The following is a 25,909-nucleotide window of genomic DNA, read 5'->3' on the forward strand; positions in this document are numbered from 1 at the left end:
TGGGTGGGAGATAGGAAATTCACTCTGGGGATCACATCAGTTGCCCTGCTAGACAGGGGTCCAGGGAAGTAAATACTGTGGGAAAAAATAGCCAGGGAATTGTTATGGCTAGGCTTCTATAGGCCCTAGGGCCGATAGTCTAGTACCAACCTATGAACTAGAATGTACTCCAGCTTCTTCAACGGCTGATTATCTGTCTGTCATTTGCATGCTTACAGTAATCTCAAGTGCCTTTGATGCCATTAAATTTTATTACGAAATCAGCCTTTTTGGCAAGCTTCATTGTGAAAGCCAGTCATGAAACGAAATGCTTCATTCTGCCTTGAACAAAATTCATAGTTCATAGAACATGGTTTCAGTTCAGTAACATGACATTTTTTCATTCAACCTATGACAACAACAATTAAACAAAATCTTTCTGTAATTCTCAGTGCTTTAAGGTAAAATGTCTTCAGTATTTCCACAATCTGTAGATTTTATTCTTATGCCAAACCAGGTTCTGACATATAGACTCACCCATAACACTGAGTAATGCCACTGCATGCTTCTCAAAAGAAATATTGTTCACCACAGAAATACTTATTTCTGCATATAAGTACCAATCCCAACTCCATGGTTGGATTTAATTCTTTGATTTTTCACAAATCACCTACTGATTTCTTTTTTGTATGGTTCTATACTTTGAAAAATAACACAGACTGAATATACATTCGGAAGCTACATTGTTATTGAGCACTGGATAAGCACTGTGGACATGGACCGTTTTTGTGTACTGACATATGGGATCACTTTTATTGAGCTTACATCCATCCACAAATCAGAAGACAACCTGGTACTCCAGAGCCAAAGTACAAACCTGTCTTGGCATGTTGTGTAGGGAGCAGGTAGACAAAATCAGAATACAAAAAAACATACATTGAAGACATTACAGCGCCTATAGCAAACAGGCCAAACAGCATGTGCCCAAGCCTGACATCTGCAAACAGTTATAAGTAGGAGGTGCATGGTTTTCCATGGGTCTATATTAGATAAACGAAAGTTTATCTTACCAAACGCTAACATGAGCGAAAATGCCGGAACCCGAAACCGGAATTGTGAGATCGCAGTACAGTGAAGATGGGAATATTTGCCCTTTCCTCACTGTAGTGCGATTTCAGAGTTGGAATATATATTTAGCGGGGGGTGAGGGGACACAGCCCCCCACAATTGCAATTTTGAGTTCCGGGATTTTCGATAATGTCAGTGTTCGGTAAGATAAACTTTCTTTTATCTAATATAGACCCTTTTCCATATCTGAAAATGCATAATATGTATTTGAAAATTCACCCCTGTCTGGTGCCTATGATTCTGATGGACAGAGGCAATCAGTAAATCATTCCCTATATAAATCAAATTTGTGGGTCACATTTGGATTGCACAGCTAGGATTATAAGGGTACTAGTAGTCATAACTACCTATGAACCTATGAACCTATAAGCCTAGTATACATCTTTGAACCTATGAACCTTATCCCATGCTTCTTCTCAGCTATCTGTCACTGTGTACACAAAGCTGATTGTGCTGCATCCTGATGTGAATCCCAGCTGTCCGCCTGCCATCTTACCTTCTACAGTTCTGCATGTTCCTTTATCAATCACCCTGTCAAACACTTTCATGCAGTGTGACAGGAGTGTGATGCCTTTGTATTGCCCATTGTTTTGAATATCCTCTTTATTCTTGTATCATCCGGAATACACTTTTCTCTGCATACCAGCAGGAGTACCCTCAGGAACCATTTCTCCCCTAACTCACCCAACAGCATAGTCCTATCTGCTGTGAGCTCATCTGAGCCTGCTGCTTCTCGGACTTCATTTCCCTTAGTGCTGTTCGTACTTCATTTCCCTTAGTGCTGTTCGTACTTCATTTCCCTTAGTGCTGTTCGTACTTCATTTCCCTTAGTGCTGTTCGTACTTCATTTCCTTAGTGCTGTTCGTACTTCATTTTCCTTAGTGCTGTTCGTACTTCATTTCCCTTAGTGCTGTTCGTACTTCATTTCCCTTAGTGCTGTTCGTACTTCATTTCCCTTAGTGCTGTTCGTACTTCATTTCCCTTAGTGCTGTTCGTACTTCATTTCCTTTAGTGCTGTTCGTACTTCATTTTCCTTAGTGCTGTTCGTACTTCATTTCCCTTAGTGCTGTTCGTACTTCATTTTCCTTAGTGCTGGTCGTACTTCATTTCCCTTAGTGCTGTTCGTACTTCATTTCCCTTAGTGCTGTTCGTACTTCATTTACACTGAACTCTTCTTTCTCTTTATCTATTATTGTAGGCTACACATGCGAAAGTGCAGCTTCTATGCAATTTTTTTTTCATTCAGAAGTTTCTGGAAGTACTCCCTCCATCAAATTCAGATGTCTTTTGGACTGGTGAGCAGGTTGCTGCTGGCAAACCGTATGAATCGGGATTGATGAATGTTTATTTATTTATTTATTTTACATTTGTTGACCGGGATTGTCCGACTGAGCTGAAGAGCCCTTTTTCAGCGGAGGCTCAGGGAGAAAAGCTCCAACATATTATACAATTTTCATTATAAATTAGCATTAAACAGCAATGTTACAGGATTATTACAAGGCATTAAGTAGCAATACAATGTTATACAGTGTCAATAATGACTATAGCAAAACTATTTCAAGATGTATAAAAAGAAATACGTCATTAAGATGAGTATAGTTTTTGGGGTAAGTGGTTACAAAAACCCAGTTTTATCATAATGTAGTTGCATGAAGGCAATACAATTATAACAGAATATTTCTCTGAGGTAATTTGCTTAATAGATTTTAGAAGACAGTAGAAAGAGTAGTCAAGGAAGATTAGAGAGAGCTAGTGAGAAGAGTGATTTAGAAAGTAGATTAAGGTATGAGAAGTAGGGGATGTTAAGGAGGAAGAGTGCAGTGGCAGGGCCAGTGACTTTTAAAGTGCTCTTTGGTGGCTGTCTTAAATTGTTTAGGATGTGTGAGGGTCCTGATTTCTAGTGGCAGCCTATTCCAGGCAATAGTGGGGTGATAGCTGTACATGTTGCATCCAAATTTAGACTTGGGTTTGTAGATTTGTAGTAGTTCTTGGCTAGAGCTTTGGAGAGATCTGGAGGGGGAATAATAGGAGATGAGAGGGGATAGTGCTGGGCAGTAGGAAGGCTGGTATAGGATAGAATGGGATGATCTGGAGCTGAGACAGAAGAAGCTGGTGGGGTAATTCAAGCCAGTTTATGTGTTTTAGAGAGAGACAGTGATGGGATTTGTAGGTTTGTTGGGAAGCAAATCTAGCTACCTTATTGTAGGTAGATTCGAGTTTGGTCAGGAGTGCTGAGGTAAGATTTGTGAGAATTTGAGAATTGACATTAGACTGGGTAGAAGGTAGGTAAGAGAGAGAGAGTAATCTTGGCTTCAGAGGTAAGGAATTTCTTGTTACGGTAAAGGAGCCCTTGTTTTAAATGTGTCGTTTTGATACAGTTATTAACATGCAAGTCAAATTTAAACTGATCGTCGATGGTTATGCTTTATATTTCATTTTATCATTCTAAATACACACAATACCTGCTCCAGCAAAGCAGAGAAGAAACAGTCAGCCAGATAAAATCCACAAAAGATGTTTATTAAAATGTTAAGCACTTTCGTTCCAGTAATTGCTTGGAACTTTTTCAGAACTAACAAATCCATATTAAACATCACTTAAATACTGTAATAAACTGTAATAAACAGTCACATGACAATTAATCAATTACAAAACCTCTAAGTGTTTTAATTGCAAAACAGGATTTAAATAACAAGTTTCATTCAACCCAGACGCCACAAGATTTCCAGGCATAAATGATAGTATCAGCTTGAAACCTTTCCTAATTTTGGAATAAACTATACATTTTGCATTTTCAAATGTAATTTCAATGCAACATAACTGTGTTTTATATTTATTTTAAATTTTTATATTTGTTTATTCTTTATTATTATGGTTAGTCATAATTAATTGCTATGTTAAATTGTATGCACATCATTGGGAATTCCATATTTATAATACATTTATATACATTATGTTTCTTAGCACTTTATAATGCATTTTATTTTATTAATCTATTAATATTTAATATTTATTAGCATGTATCATCCATGTGTATAATGTATTTTAACTTAGTCTATTTTTAAAATATATAATATATTTTTAACATACATTTATCTATAGTTATTATGTAGACATTATCAGGTTATATTTAGTATTCGTGGTGTAGATAGTTAATTTTAGAAGGCATAAGCATTTATGTACTAGAATGTATCTTTAAGAAGTTAATTAGTTAATTAATTTTTTTGGCGCCAAAACTGGGTATTTAAACTATGGTAAAGCAATAACAGTTGGTTCTGATGAAGTCTGTGTGGAAACAGATGAAAGCGCTTAACCATCTGATATAATTCTCTGGTTTTTATTTGTGGAATATCTGTGCATTTTAAACAATAAATCTATCTTGTTCGAGCTGCAGCGTAATTATTCTGCTTAAGGAAACTTTCATTCACTTAAATGCTGTAATAAACTGTAATAAACAGTCACATGACAATTAATCAATTACAAAACCTCTAAGTGTTTTAATTGCAAAACAGGATTTAAATAACAAGTTTCATTCAACCCAGGGTAGACTGTTGCATTTAACCTCAACTACCATTCTAATCCACACAGGTTTAAATGTACATCAACAATTCTACCCTGGGGGTCTTTCTTAACCTGTTCATGCACTAAAAATCCAAATTTATGAGAATTAAATAACATAATCTGCTTCTATAATGCACCGGTATTTTTATTCTTTCTAACATCTAAAATATGTTCATATATATGGTCTCTAAGCTTCCTTAAAGTTCTACCCACATAATATGCTGAGCAAAATGAACACTGAGCCAAATAGACCACATTTCTAGTTTCACAGTTATACCATCCATTAACAACATATGTACACACACGAATGTTGACGCTACCTCCACTAATAATATAAGTACATTATGAGCAGAAGACACATTTACTAGCACCATATCTATCAAGCAAAACCTTTTTATTGTTTTCCAATAAACATTTTAAGGAATGACACCTTCTGCAGGTGAAAAAGGGTCCCCTTCATATAACCGAAATGCCACTTACCCAACTTTCAGAAGAATGAGATGAAAACACCAACCTCTCAGAACACTGACGGGTAACTAACATTAAGTAACTGATTGGCTAGCATGTTGACCTTTGCCCCTTAACTCCACAGTAGTGTGATCTCAGAGCTGGTATATTTAGTTGAGGGGGGGACACCCATGTGGGTGTGTTTTCTTTGCTTACGTTTTAGTGTGCTTGTCAGGTTGGCCAGCGGGTTATAGTTACCTTTAGTTACCCGTCGGTGTCCTGAGCGGTCAGTGTTTTGTACTGTTGGTGTTGATGGCTTGATCTTCTGAAAGTCGGGTATGTGGCATTTCGGTTATATAAAGGGGATCCGTGAAAAAAGGTCTCTCCCCAATTTTCCTAATCAGCACCAGATCTACCAGAAATAAATTCAATTTTTTTAATACATTCAGCAATGGCACTGCTGTGTGAAGAATAAGTATAAATAAAAGAAATCCTACTGAACTCATCCTACAAGCTTGGGTCGATGTTACATCCCCAGTGGCTTGATTCAGTATAGGGGAATATATATCCTGCAACCTCTTAGTCACCACTTCCTCTCTTATTCCATTTAGGAACTCAGTTGGATACCGGTGGCACTAAACATAATCATTAACTTATGACATTCAACATAAAATGTATCCAAATCAGCAATTATCCTGACCAAGTGCACCAAATGATCCTTAACCACAGATTTTTTTCTGATATCTAGGGTGCCAACTGGAAAAAGGGTAAATATGAGTTGTAGAACGCTGGTTTGCAATAAATGTTGGAAACAAATCTGTTACGTGTCAAATATTTCCTGACTTCAACATTCAAAAATTAGATCTGATTAGAGTCAAAGGAATGAGAAAATTTCAAAGACTAGACTGTATTATTTATATAGGCCAAGAATTCCTGGAATTTTTCTTGCGTGTCATTCCATAACAAAAAAATGTCATCTAGGAATCTAATATGCAAAGACCAACAATGAGCATATGTACTGTTGAAACTAAAAAACCTTATCATTCAGCCAGGACATAATTTGCAAACATAGGGGCACACACTGTACCCATAGCCACCCACATTGTCTGTATAAAATACTGGCCCTCAAAAACTAGGAAATTGTTTTCAAAACAACCTCCATCAACATCACAATAGCATTGATTTTGTCCATACCCAAATTAAGATGTTTGAATAATTGTTCAAACCAAATGGGGCCAGTATCTTGTGGGATGACAGAAAAGAGACTGTGAACATCAATGGTCACAAGAATCACATTTGGTTGAAAAACAACATTGTTCAACAGCTACAAAAAATGCCATGAATCCTTACATACCTGAGCTATTTTACCTAACCTTTCTTTCAAGTTTATATCCAATACCCTGCAATAAAAAATGTCTTAGATCAAGTAGCATCAACAATTGGTCAGAAGGGGAGATGCACAATAGGTGTGTGTAATTTCAGAACACCAAAAATACCAGCAATCACTGGCATATCATTTGACATAAAATTGTATTCATCTTTTGATACCTGACCTTGTAAAAGCATGTCCTCTAACAGTAAATCACTTCTAGTATAGGCCACATGTATTTCATTTCTCAAGACACATTCATATGTGTCTTCCAATAATATCCTATTCATATTGTTAGAATAATCAGCACGATCCATTATTACCAGCCCCCCTCCCTAGACGGGTTTCATAACCCAAATATTAGGATCATCAGTAAGGTCATGAAATAAAATTATTTCATTGTTAGTTAAATTGTAATATTTTTCCCTTACGTGGCTGCTCAAATAACTGAAATAGCTAAATTTGCCAACCTTTTCAAAATATGATAAATTATGCTGTAAGGGAAGATTAAATACACTTGCCCTGTAAAGCCTATGGGCCAACATTCATTTATCACTATATTGAACTAAAGTGCTAAGTTCAATTTTCTAATAAATATTTTTTAAATCTATTAATGTATTAGAAACACAGGCTCTCCTCACTGGAACAAAGGTGAGGCCTTTAGAAAGAAGGTTAGCATGTGCTGAAGCAATATTTTTCAAAGAACATTTATAAATTTTATAGTCTCTTTCATCATTTAGTACAAAGTTTAAGTCCATACAGTCAGTAAAATCGTCAGAAAAATCACCGATCCTTAATTCCAGTTGTGATTGTTCCAGGCATTCTTCTTTGGTCTTGCACCCTGTCTGCGATAAAGTTCATTCTGGTCCTGATACTTTGCACTGCTTGATCATTGTTGATAATTCTTTATTCTCTCTGATTCGTGTACTGGCTTGTGGTGTAAAGGGGATGCACACAAATTTTGACCTCTCTTTAAAGCTTCCGGTGGAGTGGGCTGGTTTTACCTGGTCTAAATCATTATGATTGGTTGAAGATGCACATTTACCATGGCTACCTGACAGTTGAGGGTACACCCAACCTTTAGCATAATCCTCGGAATCTCTTTTAAATTTTAGAAGTTTGCATTGCAAGATGGCATTACAAATAGAATCAATAGTCTTGAATGAATTAAGATAATTGGTCTCATAATGGTTGAATAACAGATCATCACAAATAAATTTGTTTAACGACTCCAATTGCTGGGATAAAAGCTCAAGTTCCTAATTATTATATTTGACCATAATTTTCAATACACCAAGTTCTGCATTGTCAAAAACAGAACATAAGTCTTTGAGCATATGTGTTTCTTTTCAGCTGCACCATTGGGAAAACTCCATAATCTCAAACCTTTGGGGACACACTGAGCTTCAATGTTTTTAATTAAATAAGAGTTTTTGAGTTGTAATTTACTGAATTTCAGGAGCAACTTTTCAAACAATTTCAGTTTTTCACTTAAAGATTAAGACTGTTCACTGTTACAAAGCATTACAGCCCCATCTGTGGTAAAATGGAAATTACTGTTTTTCCATTCATGAAACTTAAAAGATGAAATAGGAGATGTTATATATTCTCTGCCAGACACTGTACTATTGGTACTATTTGTTACACTCATAGCTCCTTGTGTAGAATGTAATAATTCATTGGAATACTGGCTGACCTTTTGTAACAGTAGTGCCAGGTCTCCCACGGCTCTCCTATTCTCTGAATTAAAACTTCAAAGGTCCATTGCTGCACTCGCTCCAGGAGATGACATGATTCCACAAACCAAGAACTCAAAACAGGCATGAAACAACTAAATACACACAATATCTGTTGCAGCACGGCAGAAAAGAAATGGTCAGCCAGATAAAATCCACAAAAGCCGTTTGTTAAAAAGTTAAGCATGCTAGTTCCAGTAAGCTAGTCAGTATTCCCTCTTAGCCTGGTCTGTCTTTTCTGTATCTGACTTCATTTTACACTCATTTCTTTTGGTGACTTTCTGGACTTCTGCAACCCACCACCAGCTTTCCTTATGTGCATTACTCCCATACCTGGCTCAGCTGCACAGCTGCTCTATAGTCCTCACACATGCAATTTTTCAGGTGCTGCCGTTCTTCTTCCTTCATTTATTCTCTTTTTCCAGAGGTGCTATAGAGCCCTGAGTGTTTCCTTGAACACCTGCACTTTCCATCCATTCAAATTCCTATAAAGTAGTCTTTGTTGACCATACTTCCTTCTCTGATTACAACTTGCGGGTGATTGTGGCCACCAGTGGTTTATACTAGGGACTATCAGTTTCACTGGGATGACTTTGCAATCATTGATTCTATCCCGGTGATCTTTTCTTACTAGGAGACAGTCTGCTTGAGTTGCATGTTGACCAGTTTTGTATGTGATCTTGTGACTGTCCTTCTTGATGAACCATTTGTTGGCCACCATCAAGCCATTTGCCAGACAGAAGTCTAGAATCGGAATTCCTGTTGCCTCACCCATGGGGGCCCTAGAAGTCATCATATCCTGTTCTGTCTGTCCTGATACGAATGTCTAGGCTCACCATTAATACTAGCTCATCTTGTCACAACCTTGCTGTGGAGCTGAGATTATGAACACTGCCCTGCCTTTAGAACTGACTCTGATTGCCATGAATGTATCACCAATTCTTATGACACCCCTTACTGTCTTTAGAAAACCCTCCCTTGCCACAATACGCACAGCACTTCTAATCTGTTCACTGTCTGAGTATTCGATCCTGGGTGCAGACTAAGTGGCTTTGCTGCACTGCCCTTCCATCTTGTCTTCTAGATACACAGGATGTCCAATCTTCTTACCATAATGTGGTTCTTTCCTTCAACAGTTATAAAACAGTTTTGATAAGATGTGCATTTTTGCCAGACTCACACCCCCCACACCCATATATATATATATATATATATATATATATATATATATATATATATATATATATATATATATATAAATAAGCCAAGAACAAAATGCAATCAGAAGTGCAATATCAGTATGGTATATCAATAGTATATCAGTAGAATTACAGGTACATGTTAACAAGTTGGAATGCGTGTAGCTTGGATAAACATGATGAATTCACTCTTTATAATGCCACAATACACATATATATGGTACATAAACTATAATTTCATTGCATGCATATGCTTATCTCTCAACTTCTTTGCTTAAGAATTTTGGAAAAAGCCAAAAATAATGGGGAATGAAGTCCCAAAATGAAGACATTTTTAAATATTGCTCAAACTTAAAAAAGTTAACAGAACAACAGATTTTCTATAAATGTGCATTTTATGAACAATAACTAGTATGGAACTCTAATGGCAGGCATTATTAACTGACTGTAATCCTCAGTAGTTTACCAGAAAATTGAGTTTTAAGAGAGACAAGGGTAAAAGTATGAAGTAAAGCAAAATCAGGAACAGCTGAGATGTATGCTTGCTATATGTATTTTAACTCTTAAAAATCCCCTATAGAGAGCTGTGTGGGCCAAATGCGTACTATATAGTACTATCCTAAGATATCTGGTCTACTTCCTGTTTCCACTGTAAAGTGTAACCCATGAAATATAAGATAATTCAAGAATATCTTCCAAAGCAAGTATCTTGCCACAACATAGAGTTGAGAAGTATATGAACAGGTCCTACAATATGACCAAGCAGTGACTAAGAAAACTAGAAAATTTCAAACTAATTCCAAAAGACACACTGTCACACACAGAAACACACACACACACACACACACACACACACACACACACACACACACACACGCTCACACCACTGTAGGAGGGAGATGATGGAAACAGCGTTATTTCAGAGGCTCATACAGTGTACAGTAAGTACATCATGCAGAGAATATAATGATTTACCACCATTCCCCTGTGAGTCAAACTGAAACATTTACAGTTTATCAAAGTTCATCAAAAGTTCACCAAGTTTAAGTCTTGTCAGAGTTCATTAAGGGTTCATCAACTTCCTGAACTTTGTACTTAAGGGCACATCACAAACTTGAAATAAGTTGTGAGAACAGTGTGTGTCTCACTGGCTTCAGAGTCTCCAATTACATAATAAAAGAGTCAGATGTTTGCACATGGCTTGTTGCCTTCCTGGTTCCTTAAGAAAGGACATTCTTCAAAGTCAATTGCAACTGTTTAATGAACCTGAATTTGCTGTGGGATGTATAAAGGCTATTATATGTCATTTTTGAGTAGGTTTCTTCCTTCTGTTGTTTACTTATCAAGATTCATTAGACCGCCTTACTTTTTTCCTTTCCCCATGTCCACCACTCCATTAGCATAAAAGCATTTTAAGAACCTATAAGTGAAATCGTTGGTTTTCATAGCTTACTAAAAATAGTCATAAATTACTGAATGCAATTAGACTAGCAATTCAAATATAAAACTGGCAAGGAATTTAGCATTAATGATAAACATGCTTGACTCTATTAATTCTAATAGATTTTAAAAGCATTTTTGGAAATTGCATAGGTACTTGTTTTCTACTACCTAGCAAATATCATGTAATATTGCTATTAAATTATATTATGCCCTGTAACTTTGTATTTTTAGATGTACTTCAGAATAATATCAGTTTTAAAGTTCAAGTTTAGATTTATTAAAGCACCTAATGTTGTTGATCTATCTTGGGCCCTTTGACTTTTCCTTTTCAGATATACAACAGAACGGTATTAACTTTAAAGTTCAAAGCTCAAGTTCAAATTCATTAAAATGTCTAAAGTTTGGCGCTATATGTAGATACAGCATAAAAGCTGTATATTTCATTTTCATTCACACAGCAGAATGTTATAACTAACATGCCACTCTAAAAACAATAGTATTTCGGAATTGTTTGATCTCAATAAATCGTTATTATTTAATATTTAAAAGAGTTCAAAAGAATCCCACAAAAAAGTATAAGTTTCCATGAGGTGATCTTTTCAAAAACTGTGAAAAAAATGTTCCTTTTTAAATCATTATGACGGCAAACTAGATTAAACACTTACTGATAAAGGATAAATAAAAACGGGTGGCTTATCACATTCAAACTGTTCAGATATATATCACCTAAACATCAAATGTCTATGGTTTGGTTATAGCATAACCACAATGTAACAGCCTTATAACTGCAGTACAACTGCATGGAACAAACGTATAACTACTACACATTTAAAATATATCATTATACACTGCATCACATTTTGTTTGAATTTCCTGTGTGAACATGTGAAAAATATATCCTTAAAACTAGGCCAAACTATTCTTTGCAAACATATTGGAAATTTAAGCGAAAGCTAAACCCCACTTAAAATAAATAACGATCTCTGCTTGTCCACTAAAATAAACAGAATGTAAAGGTAGAAACGCAGAAACCCAGTTAAACAGGTTACTAAAAACTGGTTACTTTCCAGTACACAAAAACATAGAATAAATGTTAAATGTTCCTGAAATTAAATGTTATCAACCGTCTTAAGGCAGATACTTTGTACCAGTAATCAGTAGAAATAAGGAACATATAAGCAGGGCAGACCCAAAATTATAAGTAGCATCCTTGGAGTTTGTTCCAGTTTTCTTAGTCATGAAGTAAATCACAAATTAAAGTCAGGCAACCCTCTGATTGCAACATACTAAGATTCATCACAGAATTTAAAGAAAGAAGAAGGAATCTGAAATTACAAGAAAATTGTATGATATGCAAACACTGAAAATGTGCATATGGGGGAATACTTAACCAATAGTTAAAACAATGCTAAAGGAAATTAGCAAGGCAGCTGTTGTTTTAACCTCAGTAGTAGAGAAGTGATTGGGTGACTTCATAGACGATGAATTGCTGAACGTTTTAATTCCATACTCAGCAGTGAGGACTGGACTGTACTCTGCTATAGTCTCTTACTTTCTCAGTACCTTTCCTGTCCCTTATCGGCAGAATGACTCCAACTTAACAGCAATGTGTTATAGCCATGGATCAGCCCAGAAAACAAGGACCAGATACCACATGTGAATGACTTATACCATATGTTCTGTAAATTCATAACAAAGAAGTTCTAAGAGCAAAGACCGGTCAATGCTTCTTACGATCACTCTTATCTTCAAAATGCAGTGTCTACTTCCAAACTCTTTTCTAATCTTCATCCCAGAATTACTTCATATTACTTTAGGTCCCAGTCTCACAACACCCCCATACTCATCAGACACTCAAGCTGTCTATTTGCCTCAGACTGTACCTTCTCCATCTCCGACCCTAATGTATGGGATAGTCTCCTTCCTGATATACGAAACTCTAATTCTCTTGAATTCTGCATCAGGCTAAATGCTTTTTAAAGGACAGCTCAGTATGCTGTAACAAACCTCAACCTCCATATGTTCCTGTTTCCCCTAACTTCTGTACCTCTTAATCTTACAATCTGCTCTTTACCTTACTCAACATCACCCAAATAACTCGTTCGTACTTCCTATCTCATCAGCACCCCTAGCTTTTTTCCCTGTTACATTATCCTGTCCGCCCTCTTCTCCTGCATGTAGATGATATTGTACTGCATGCAGCTTTAGTCTCCACATATACAACTAACTGGCATTCTTTTGTCAGTTGTTGCTTAATATCTATGTTTTGCCCTTTTCATTAGATCCATTTTAAAAATTAATTATCCTTATCTAGTATGTCTGCATAAACTTCAATCTTCCCCGAATATATGTAAAAGATGTAAGCAGTGCCACACGTGTAAGTTTATACTTTAAAGTTTGATTGTAAAATTGTGATAATCCAGGCTATGGCTGAAATAATTCCCAAGGATTCTGACCATTACCTTGATTAACAAACAAATAAATAAACAAAAGTCTTGTTGGTTGCTTAAATGAAGTTAGATGTCAAAGAGCATACTAATGTACAGTGAAAAGAAATATTTCTGATAACATCAAAAAACGTGTAGTTATAATCCAAAATAGTTCACCAAGTATTGTAGCCTTGCAAGACTAAGCAATTCTACCTTTCTTGTTTTCAGAAAAAAATCCAAAGCAATTTAATATTTATTATAACAATATTATCCCCAAATCTGTCATCTTCTCTCACCTATTTGTGATTGGCCCTTACTGTTTTCTAACTTCATAAATGACACACAGACACACTGAGGTACCACCAAACTGACTTTGCACATGGATGACTTAAAGCTTCTTTGTACGGATCTCTCAGTTACGTCTGTGTTGGAAGGACTGCAAAACAGCTTCAACTCAATACACACCTGGCTATGTTACTCAGATTTGTACATCAATATAAATAGAACAAAATGTATGATCTATGGTGTAGGACACACCTCTCTGATAGAGGTATCACCTCTACATATCACGTTCTCTGATAATGCATCTTTAATGTAGTTAAATCTTCTAAGTTTCCTTGTCCTAATAATTGATTCTGAGATTAGATTTGATCTCTCCTTCAAGTCTGTTTTCACAAAAATAAACCAAATACTTAGTGTGCCTTGCACAGATGGGACATATATGATTGACAACACTCACTTTACTATTTTCAGTGCATTTCTGCTCACTAGCCTATGGTGTAGTTGTACAATGAATGTACCAAAAAAAAAAAAAAGATCTGTTTATGGTCCTCCCAGTGTAATGATGTAATTGGTGGCTTTTTACTGATGGTAACTTAAGTGAAACAGTGTAATAAATCCTATGTAACAAATGAACTGGAAAAACAGCTAAATGAACAGATACTCTGATCAATAAGGGGCTCTCCACATCTGAGCCAATCGATATTCTCCTTTATAACCAACTGGAAACTCTAAGTCAACCTCCAGTCTCACCAGATGTTTTTACCACACCCCTTGTTATGTGTCTTTAAATAACACTGAATGGAACAATTATATTTATTAAAACATTAGGATTTAATAAAGTCTACTGGATGAAAGAAACTCGTTTCAAAATAAAAACAGAATAATGAAACGTTCTCACTGCTACTCTTTGCAGCTATAGCTAAGTCAGATACTGTTTTAAAATAAGGAATCCTAACAAATCTACAAGTTTAGCTGATTAGTCTATACTCCTTTTACTATGGTTCGTACTGCCAGCAATATAATCTGCAAACTCCGGTCTGCTTGCATTCTCTAGCTTATCTGTTTCCAGTTTTGTTCGTTTATCCCACTGAATGTTATCCAGTCAGCTGGGTGTGGAAAGCCAACAACAGGACTGTCTCCACCATAGGCAACCTTGGATTTTGTTCAGTACAAATGAAAATATCCTTCCATAGGCAATGAGATGCATCATTTGGACTTCAATTGGTTAAGAACTGGAAAAAAGTACAACCTGTGTCCCACTGAAGTGCCTCAGTGCCAGACCTTAAGCAGGCCACAAGGTTGCACCTAAGGAATGCTTGATCTTTTAATTGTGAACCTACTTACAGGCCTTTGACCTTGATTTAACACATTCCTGGGGCAACCACAGATTTCCTTTGATTTACTTCCTCCTTTTTTCTCCCTTTTCCCTTTATCCCATCTCCTGATTATGACCATGTGATGCCCGTGCACTGGCCCAGCAATCAAGGAGCCTCAGTCCTCATCACTAGCACCACTGAAGGGTGTCCACATTGGGAAGGATAACAAATACACACACAGTAAAGTACAATTTCCCTTAAGAGCACATAGAGATCACGGTCAGTCTGGGGCTGGTTTCTTCCTTTCTCTCCAGATCCCCAATAAGACTCCTCACTGGCACAGCTATAGAGTGGGGTCCTTAGCCAGGGTCCCAAGCCAATTCCTCCTAGCACTCTCTCTGTCCAGCCAATACTTTGTGTCCCTGCCTAAATAGCTGACACACACATGCACACACGCACACACGCACACACGCACGCACGCACACACACACACACACACACACACACACACACACACACACACACACACATATACACACACACACACACACACACACACACACACACACACACACACACACACACACACACAAACACACACACACACACACACACACACACACACACACACACACACACACACACACACACACACACTTTGAGATATGATTTATATACAAATACACAGACATTCCTGGGGAAGGCTGGCGCAGGTTCTCCATCTATGCCCCCTTCTCAACCAGGCTATAAGGTAGAAATCACTGCCACCAACTACTAATATCAACTACTAATAAGGCCCTTACTAAGGGGGGTCCAATTATTACTGTGCAATATTATTATTATCCAAATAGTAAGTGTAATGAACAGCAAGGCTTATATGAGGTGGTTTGGACAGTATCACTATATACTTGCAATGTACTATAGAGCTTAAATAATTTCTACACAAAACAGCCACGGTTGAAAGTTTCAAAAATATTTAATAATAAATAATAAAAACACAAGACAATACTTTTTACTATACAGTGCTAGTCAAGAGTCCAGAGATCACAGGGAAATACTTAAAATAATATAGTAGAAAAGTTCTGGCATCAATACAGAAAAATCTAATCCAATCTTCCTAGTTCCTAGCTATAGCTAAGAGAAAACACGGTTCTAAAATAAACTTACATATAGAACACAGGCAGTGCTGGTGATGTTGGATGTTCTCAAGACAAATGCTCTGACTTTCCTCTGAGAAATAGTTTTTAAAATCACTAACAAACATTTCTGCTGGGCCCTCCCAGATTACATCATTCTTGTCACCTCTGATTTAGTTCTCAGGCAAACAGAAGCTCAACATTTACATTTTTAACATCTATTTTATTATCTTGCACCTGCAGGAAGCTATAGCAATAAAAGACAATTCCACGTGTAAACTCTAGTAATTATTCCTTAAGTTAAAACAATAGAAATAATGGGTTAGCCCAGACAGACTGACTCCGAGCTCTGGAGATCAAAGTTACAAGATTCTTTGCTTATCAGCTTTCTTCCAGCGGAGTGCACTGTGGTTACATTTTTGCAGTTCCACATTTAACACCATTTTTCTTCCATTTAAGAGAACAAGCCTGTGGCTTATATTAATATTTACAAATGACAGAATTAATCTACAAAATTCTATCTAGCTAGGCAGCCTTCATCTATCTTCACAGACCATTTGCTTCTATTTTTGCTCCAACCTCAGTTCACCCTCTTTCTTATCTCTCTTCCAGTCTCACTTGCCACCACAAACACACACTGTCTCTTTTTTTTTCCTCTGGTTATTATAAATTAACTTCCTTAATGAGTTTGTTGATCTTAGTCTACACTAACCTAAACCCTATTTTTGTTCCCTCCCTGTACTACATTTACCTGTCACTCTCTCATAGTTCCTTCTGTACAGGGCTACGTTTGTACGTATTGCTGTTAATATCTGATCTGCTCTTGATGTTCTGCTCTTTGCACTTATTTCCTTAACCTTGTTTAGTATGCTGATATCAACAGACTCTGTTTGGTTGTACATATCTCTAGTATGAGTGCACAGATATTTACAGGGTGTGTTTACTATTGTACGTACCCCAATTAGGATTATATCAGTTTTGTTTCTAAATTTCCTCATGCTTGACCTGACAACCCTACATGGCTTTATTTTATTATTTTTTAATAACTGTGCTTTTCATGGAATTGTACTGCATAATTTTCTTCAATATTCCAGTAAGGATGCAGTGGAGGTATATAATGCGAGACATTATATAAAATGTGCATTTTCATTTTTTCTGCAAAAATGCAGCAGTGCCTGGGACAGTAAAACTGCCTCATATATATAACTACTAAATATCATTCCTTGCATTAAGCTATTTTACATTATTTGGAGTTGGACCTTTATTGCTTGCTTTGTGGGAAACTTCTGAAATTTAATATTTTACAGCACAGGAAGTAAAAGGGCCAGGATTTCTTTACCTAATGGGAGAGGGATTTTGCCTAAATAATGTAATAATAGACAGTTTTCCAGTATTATTGCATGCCTGAACACCCAACTCCATATAACTCAACTTCAATCTTAGCATAAGAAATCTGGACAAAACCAAAAATAATGGGAGACAAGGGCCCAAAAATAGGGAGAAATCTTAAATCTTAAATTATCAAAAAACAATAACTAAACAAAAAACAAATACATATATAAATACCTAGATATATACATACCACATATCTGGGTAAGATCGACAGGACAAATGTATTAAAGAAAGCATCAGTCTGTTACATCTGGAGATTTTAACAGAACTACTTAAATAGCCAATGCCCACTGCTAGCACTGACTACACGGAGCATCAGCAGCATTTAATAGGTTCCATACTCTGCCACTAACAACAGAATTAAAATGATTGGCTTCCCAGGGGAATACCCACCTCCCTCTCAGCCTGGTACCTTGAAGTACTATCTCACCAGATTAACTATATCTTGGCTAAGCTACTGCATTTACACATACAGTGGTATCCAGGAAGGGCTAGTTATACCTTTCAGTGCCACAATCCCTTCCTGCCTTTAGGGTGACATCTGTCACCAGCCAACCTAATGTGGCACACCAGGACATAATAAATTTATTCTTTTAAAATGAGCTAACCGTAGCATTAACTTGTCATAGGTAAGCAATGTTTTTCTCTTTGCAAAGGCGAATGCCAACAATTAAAAAGCTCCACATTTATGCAGTTATGCTTGGTTATGTTAATAAGCAGCCATTTATAAGCTTTGGGAATTCAGTAATGAAATTCTTTACTAAAATGATTTCGGAAGTAACAGTTTACCTAGTAAATATAAAATAATGTACGTGCACAAAGAAATGAAAAATAAAAATGTTTGGATATATATCACTGGAAGGCAGACTCTTAGCTGTTAGTTCTGGCGCTGCTAACTGAAGACGACGGCAGACTATGTGTAAACCGCAACTAAATCACAGCCAAAGTCCATATACATGATCTCACTGAAGCTGGGAACAGAAGGTCGTTCTCCTCAACAGCAATTCACAGAACACTTCCAGGAAAGTACAGACTGTAACTTTCAGAGTGATGTTCAAAAGAAGATTTCAATTAACACTAAAAAAAAAATTGTAGAGGGATGGGCATAGGTCTCAACTGTCAGATTTTTGCAGAATGTCCAGATCTTTGCATATTATTGGGCTTTTTTGCATAACATTTGTGTTTTTTTTTCCTGGCAAATTAGTGATGACCAAAGTCACTAAATAATGACATACATTGAGTTTCAGACTTCATGTCTTTCAGAAAATGCATACTAACACTGAACTTCACCTTTGCAAAGAGAAAAACATTGCTTACTCATGACAAGTTAATGCTACGGTTAGCTCATTTTAAAAGAATGCATTTATTATGTCCTGGTGTGTCACGTTAGGTTGGCTGATGACAGATGTCACCCTAAAGGCAGGAAGGGATTGTGGCACTGAAAGGTATAACTATCCCTTCCTGGATACCACTGTATGTGTAAATGCAGTAGCTTAGCCAAGATATAGTTAATCTGGTGAGATAGTACTTCAAGGTACCAGGCTGAGAGGGAGGTGGGTATTCCCCTGGGAAGCCAATCATTTTAATTCTGTTGTTAGTGGCAGAGTATGGAACCTATTAAGTGCTGCTGATGCTCCGTGTAGTCAGTGCTAGCAGTGGGCATTGGCTATTTAAGTAGTTCTGTTAAAATCTCCAGATGTAACAGGCTGATGCTTTCTTTAATACATTTCTCCTGTCGATCTTACCCAGATATGTGGTATGTATATATCTAGGTATTTATATATGTATTTGTTTTTTGTTTAGTTATTCTTTTTTGATCATTTCTGGTGTGAGAGCAAATTTCAGTGGAGGCCTAGAGAAAAAAACTCCTCAAACATTTTGGTAACAGCAGCTAATACAAACTTGTTTAAGTAATTACAATTTTAGACAATATACAATGCAGAATGGAGAAACCATGTCCATTCTGGCATTCAAGCAGAAGGTTGACTGTATAACTTACTGTCTGACAAACATGGTGGTATCACACTTCCACATGTTAAGTACAGGGGTTGAAGGGGAGAGCCTAGGGCCAACGTGGAGTACCACCATTTTATTTTACAGGGGAAGAAATAAACAAAACAAGTTTGCTGCTTTTATACCGTAGAAATAACACTTGTGTGTGTGTTGTTTGTTACATAGATAAGCACAGTGACCTGGGGATGGACATCCACAGTGTAACAAGGGGAATCTGACACATAAAGCACAAAAAGAGGGCAATGACCACAGTGACCTCGGGCTGGACATCCACAGTGTAACAAGGGGAATCTGACACATAAAGCACAAAAAGAGAGCAATGACCACACATCTCAACTGGTCGAATATTTGCAGAATTGAAGTCATTAAATAATGACAGACATTTGACTTTCAGACTTTGTGTTCTTCAGAAAATGCATGCTAACAAAAAAAAATCTCTTATTCTAGCAACTTTCTATGTCTATAACAGCAATGATTAAAATCTGACGATTTTTTGGGCCTTTGTCCCACTGTTATTTTTGGCTTTGACCAGATTCTTGTGCTAAGAGTTTGAGAGGTATAGTGCATATCCACAATGTCACAAGGGGAAGCATAGCTCACCTCAGCGCATTTGGTAACTGTATAATCCCTGAAGTTACAAACAAGGGCAAAAAAGGCAAACCAACAACAGGAAACCACACATGTCCAAACAGCAGCCTAACAGACAAAAGTTGCAACACTTGCATACAAAATAAATGTTTCCGTAATAATGTCTGATATCAAGTTCATGCTGTTGCACTGGAGATGTGTGCACTATTAAACCAGTAACACAAAGGGACAGTGCCTTGGAGCGAGAAGGAGCACAGTACTGTAAGTGCATACTAGAAGTTTTGTACACCCAGTGCTATCGGGCACAGTGATGTAAGAAGATACAGGGGGGTATTCAGACTCTTACCAGAGCAGAGTGATGTCTGAGGATACAGGGGGAATGCATACCCCCAAGTGTCATTTGATAGGAGAGGATACCCCAATAACACTATCATACAGGAGGATACAGACAGATACCCCAATAACTCTATCATACATGAGGATACAGACAGACTGCATTCCTTTAGTGTGATTGTGATGTATCAGCAGACAGGGAAGCTGACATGCCCCTAGTGTCTCACTGCTATATGAGTATACGGGGGCGGGGGGTTGACATATCCCAATGTCACACCGATGTACTAAGATGCAAAAGGGACTGATAGCCAGTATCACTGTGGTGCGTGAGGGTACAGGGGGACCAAAGGGTATAATTTGTTTTGTTAAGGAAAATCTCATTGAGAGATTCTTGACTAACTTTCTCTCATTGTTCTCACTCACTGAATAAGCAAACGTGTTCAGTCCTGTTTTTTTGCTCTCTGCAATGGATAAGGTGGAGGAGTTCTCTATGTAAATATCACTTGTATCACATAAGGGTATAAGGGACTCTATATTCCAACCATCACAGTGATGTATGAAGATACAGCCTGCTGTATATTCCTTAATGTCTCACTGATTAATAGGTTCATAGGTTCACAGGATGATACTAGGTTATTGGCCCAGAGGCCCTTATAAGCATAGCCAAGAATTTCACCCATGTTCTCACAAAGTCAGGACCTGTTTCCCCTGTCCAGCAAGGACACAGGTGGGATCCCAGGGGTGTATTTTCTGTTTCCCATCCAGTCATCCAAGTTCTTCTTAAAGAGGTCTAGAGAGGTACTCTGCTTAACATGGAGAGGGAGTCTATTCCACAAATGGGGAGTCTCTGGGACACAAATCTATTCTGCCAACAAGTTTTATGTTAATGTCACAGACCAGGTTTAGGCCTTGCATGTGGGTTGCCTGAGTGGATTTTGACTTTTGGATATGCAGCAACTCCATCAAGGCTGGGTCTCTGATGACTTTGTATGCCAGACACAGGTCACCTCTGAGCAGTCTATACGAGACTGAGTAGAGGGACAGGGCTTTTAGCCTATCTGTATAGGATAGGTGTTTGAGACCCAGGATTTTCGTGGTCAGAACCTCTGTGGTTCTCCAGGTGGTGCATGTATTTGGCAAGGTACATGCTGAAGGGGGCATTGTACTCAATAATGGGTCTGATAAGGGAGGGGTACAGGGATGGTATGACCTCCTTGTTCCTGGATGAAATACTCTTACTTATTAGGTGGGTCATGTAGAAAGCCTTCTGTACAACAGAGGCAATGTGGTGGTCAAAAGTTAGGTCACTATCAACCTGGGTGCCCAAGCCCCTCATGACTGCTTGCATGGTTAGGACATTGTTATTAACGTGATAATTAGTGGGGATGCCATTTTCCCCAAAAGGGATAATGATGCATTTCTTGGCATTCAGTTTGAGGCCATGCTCCTGGCACCAGTCATTAGTTTGGGTAAGGCCCTCTTGGAGGATGCTCACATCACTAGGGGAATTTAAGACAGCACCCAGCTTGCAGTCATCTGTAAACTTGGTCGGCCACAGACCACTGGTTTTAGCTTGCTCCTCAGAAAAGTATATCCCAAACAGTAGAGGCACCAAGACCGATCCTTGGGGTACACCACTTGTTGTGGGTCTACTACTAGAGGTGGCTTCCCCTATTTTGACTCAGTGGGTTCTGTCAAGTGAGCCATTTATCTACCCATCTGGTAACATATGGGTTGATGCCAAGCTGGGAGAGCTTATCTATTATTCTCCAGTGGAGAATAGTTTTGAAGGCTTTGGCTAAGTCAAGGTAGGTGGTGTCCACTGTCTTCCCCTCATCCATTGCTTTGGTGATTGCTTGGAAGAAGTTGACGAAGTTTAATAGGCATGATCTCCCTTTGACAAAACCAAACTGTGTGGGGTCAAGCATTTGGATGTTGCCAATGCCCTTGTTTATAAGGTCCATGATCATGAGTTCCATGGCCTTACAGATCAGGCTAGTTAGGCTGATGGGTCTATAATTTCCTGGGTCAGTGGGCACTCCACCTTTGTGTAAAAGGATGACAGTGGCTGTCCTCCATTCCATTGGGACAAAGCCAGTGCTCAGGCTTTGGTTAAATAGGGTGCCTAATGGAGCAGACAGCTCATACCTGAGTTCATGTAGGATGCAGCCAGGGATGTTGTCTGGTCCCATAGAGACTGTATTTTTTGCCTTTGAGAGGGCATTAAAGACCTGCTCCCTGGTGATGAGGGAAGGGGAGAGGTGCTGGGGATGTCCTGGTTTACTGATTGGTGGGCACAGGGGGTGAAGTTTTCACTGAACCTGTCTGCCAGCAGGTTGGTAAGCATGTCAGCAGAGGAGTTTGGCAAGCTGACAAGGACAGAAAAGAAGGGGAACCGGTGATGAACTAGAGGAACATGACCCAAAACAGCTTCAAGCAAGAAAAAGTGCTGCTGCACACCCAAAACTTTTATTAAAACAGACAAAAAGCTTTCAGATAAAATATCCTTCTTCAGTGCCTTTACATATAACAAGCATAAAACCAACATTTTTAAATGCAATGCAGCTACATCACATGACACAGCACACCTATCAGTAACATCAATTAAAAAACAATAATTAGTCTTTTTTTCTTTAAAAAACAATCCACCATATAAGAAAAATGCATGAAGTAACAAATAAATATATATATATATATATATATATATATATATATATATATAAATATATATCATTCCTTCATTAAATTTAATTTAAAAAAATACAATTAAGTAGTAAAAAATAAAGTTACTTTACTTTCTGTTGTTTAAATTTTAGAACAGGTTTTAGTGTACCCTGTTTTTTAAGACCTGGATACCTATCAGCTTATAAATGCACTATCCATTCATATTCTTTCATATCTATATTATTAATCAAATCTCTACGTCTAATACTTGGGTGTACCACATGTATAACTCTGAAACTAAATTTATGTGTGTCATCAGTTAGACTAATATGATGGGCTAGAGAATTAGTAAGTAGCTTTCTCCGAATTTCGGAGTTACGCTCTATTATCCTATCCTTTAACCTTCTCACTGACTTCCCAACATAGAAAGCTGGACATTTGTTACATGTAGCAAGGTGTGTAACAGATGGTGCATTACACGTGGCAGTACAATGAAGGGTAAAACTCCTACCATTAGAAGGGTGCATAAATTCAGCCGATTGATTTATATTTGCACAGCAGGAATAATTGTAACAAGGAAAGGTTCCTTTCCTATTAAATGTAGAAAAAGGTTTATTATTTAAAGAAAAATCTTTATAACATAACAACTTTTTTTAAATTACTACAATTTCTATAAGTAAAAGAGGGTCTATCCGGAAGCCATTTTTCATGGCCAGGTATAGCCTTTAAGATGTGCCAGTTCTTCCTAATAATTTGTTCAACTGTCTCACTGGCCCTACTATAGGTCATAAGATACCTTAAAGGCTGTGCTGATGTTAAATTCATATTACCAGAACTAGTCCTCCCTTGGTTAGAAAAGTAAGGTTTTGCACTTGAATCTCTCAGTCGTAGTGCTTCAGTCTTAGCTAGTTCTATTTCATCTCTATTGTACCCCTCTTCTAAGAAACTAGTAGTCATTTCCTGCATCTGTATCTCACAGACATCCAATTTGGTGTTGAGTCTGTTCGCTCGCATATATTGACCCTTAAGAATTAAGGTGAGGGCGCCAGTATGTGGGAAGGATAAAATGCAATAGTAGGTTGTCTTGAGACAACAGGGGTACCAAACTACCATCATGCAGATGTCCTGATGAGGCAGTACTGTGTGCTTATGCAGTTACATGCGGTCAGACTAGGACACAAGCATGTGGGTCTGGTAGCCTGGGGGAGACCCAGAAAGACCACATACTTGCAGCCAGGACTGGTGAGGTATTTACTTCAGGGAGGGAGCTGCACTGGAGCAGTGAGACTGAAGGTGAGCCACAGCTGCTTGTGGGTACTGATGGTCCCTTGGACAGAGTGACTGCAAAGGTAGAGGTGAGTAGTGGTACCCAGGCTGACAGTGAGGCACCACTGTCAGAGGATGACAGACTTCCTGTGGAAGGAGAGCTGGGAAGGGTTACAAAGAGAGAATTGAGACAGGCTCAGCTCTCAGACCCTACATTGTAAGGCCTGAGGCAGGTAGCTAGTGAGGCACCTGATTCTCAAGCAAAAGGGGAATCTGTATACTGGGACAAAGGGTTACTGTACAGAGAGTGGACCCCTGAGGAAGGGCTAAAGGGTGAGAGAATACAGCAGTTGGTAGTGCCTAGAGTCTACCATCTGGCGCTTCTAGCCATAGCCCATGATATTCCCTTTGCAGGTCATATGAGCATAAAACATACAAAGAGACGTATTATGCAGAACGTCTATTGGCCTGGAATTTCCAGAGATGTAACAGGGTACTGCAGGACCTGTGAGCAGTGCCAAAAGATAGGCAAGGCAGAGGACAAGGTGAGAGCTCCTTTGATGCCTTTGCCTGTGAGTGAGGAGCCATTTCAGAGGGTAACTATGGATACTGTGAGGCCTTTGAGTACCCCATGTTCCACAGGGAAAAAGCATATCCTAGTGATAGTAGATTATGCTACAAGATATGCTAAGGCAGTGGCTTTGTCTTCCATTGAGGCAAAAAATGTGGAAAATGCTTTGTTAGAGATTTTCAGCAGGGCTAGGGTTCTCAAAAGAAATACTGACTGACAGAGGTGCCAATTACATGTCAGACCTGCTGGCTTGTCTGTGGAAGTACTGTGGGATGAAGCACCTGAAGACCAACCCCTACCATCCCCAGACTAATGGTCTTGTTGAGAGGGTAAACTCTACAATCAGGTCCATGCTACGGGCATTTGCAGACCAGTTTAAGAGGGAGTGGGTCAAATATTTGCCTTATCTGTTGTTTGCTTACAGAGAGGTTCCCCAAGGATCCATGGGGTGTTCACCCTTTGAGGTACTGTATGGGCATAGGGTGACAGGACCTCTAGATTTAATTTGAGATGAGGGAGAAGGTGAGTGTGAATCTCACAAAGAGTCTTTTGTAGCATATGTCCTAAACCTCAGGACAAGGCTCAGGGAACTCATGGGCTTGGCCTAGGAGAACCTGGCATAAGGTCAACAGCAGAAAAAGGCCTGGTATGACAGGAATGCTCCAGCTAGAGAGTATGCTGTAGGGCAGCAGGTAATGGTTCTCATTCCTGTCAGAAACAACAAGCTGCAAGCAGCCTGGGAGGGACCCTACAAGGTGATAAGAAAGGTAAGTCATGTTAACTACATGGTAGAACTGCTAGGCAGGAGGCAGGGGCTCAAATTGCACCATGTTAACATGACGAAACCTTACCATGATAGGGAGGCCCTTGTGCTGAGTATTTGCAGTGGATTGCAGGAGGGGTCTGAGGGAGATCTGGTGACTAATCTCCTCAGGGAGGCTCGGACTGACACCTCAGTGGAAGGGGTAGCAATGTCCCAGCAGCTATCTCCTACCCAGGTTCAAGAAATCCGAGCAGTGTTACAGGAGTTTGGGCACATGTTCACTTAGAAACCAAG

The sequence above is a fragment of the Protopterus annectens genome, chromosome 5.part0 (genome assembly GCF_019279795.1).
Source record: "Protopterus annectens isolate FY-2018-M chromosome 5.part0, PAN1.0, whole genome shotgun sequence".
Taxonomy (NCBI): Eukaryota; Metazoa; Chordata; order Ceratodontiformes; family Protopteridae; genus Protopterus; species Protopterus annectens.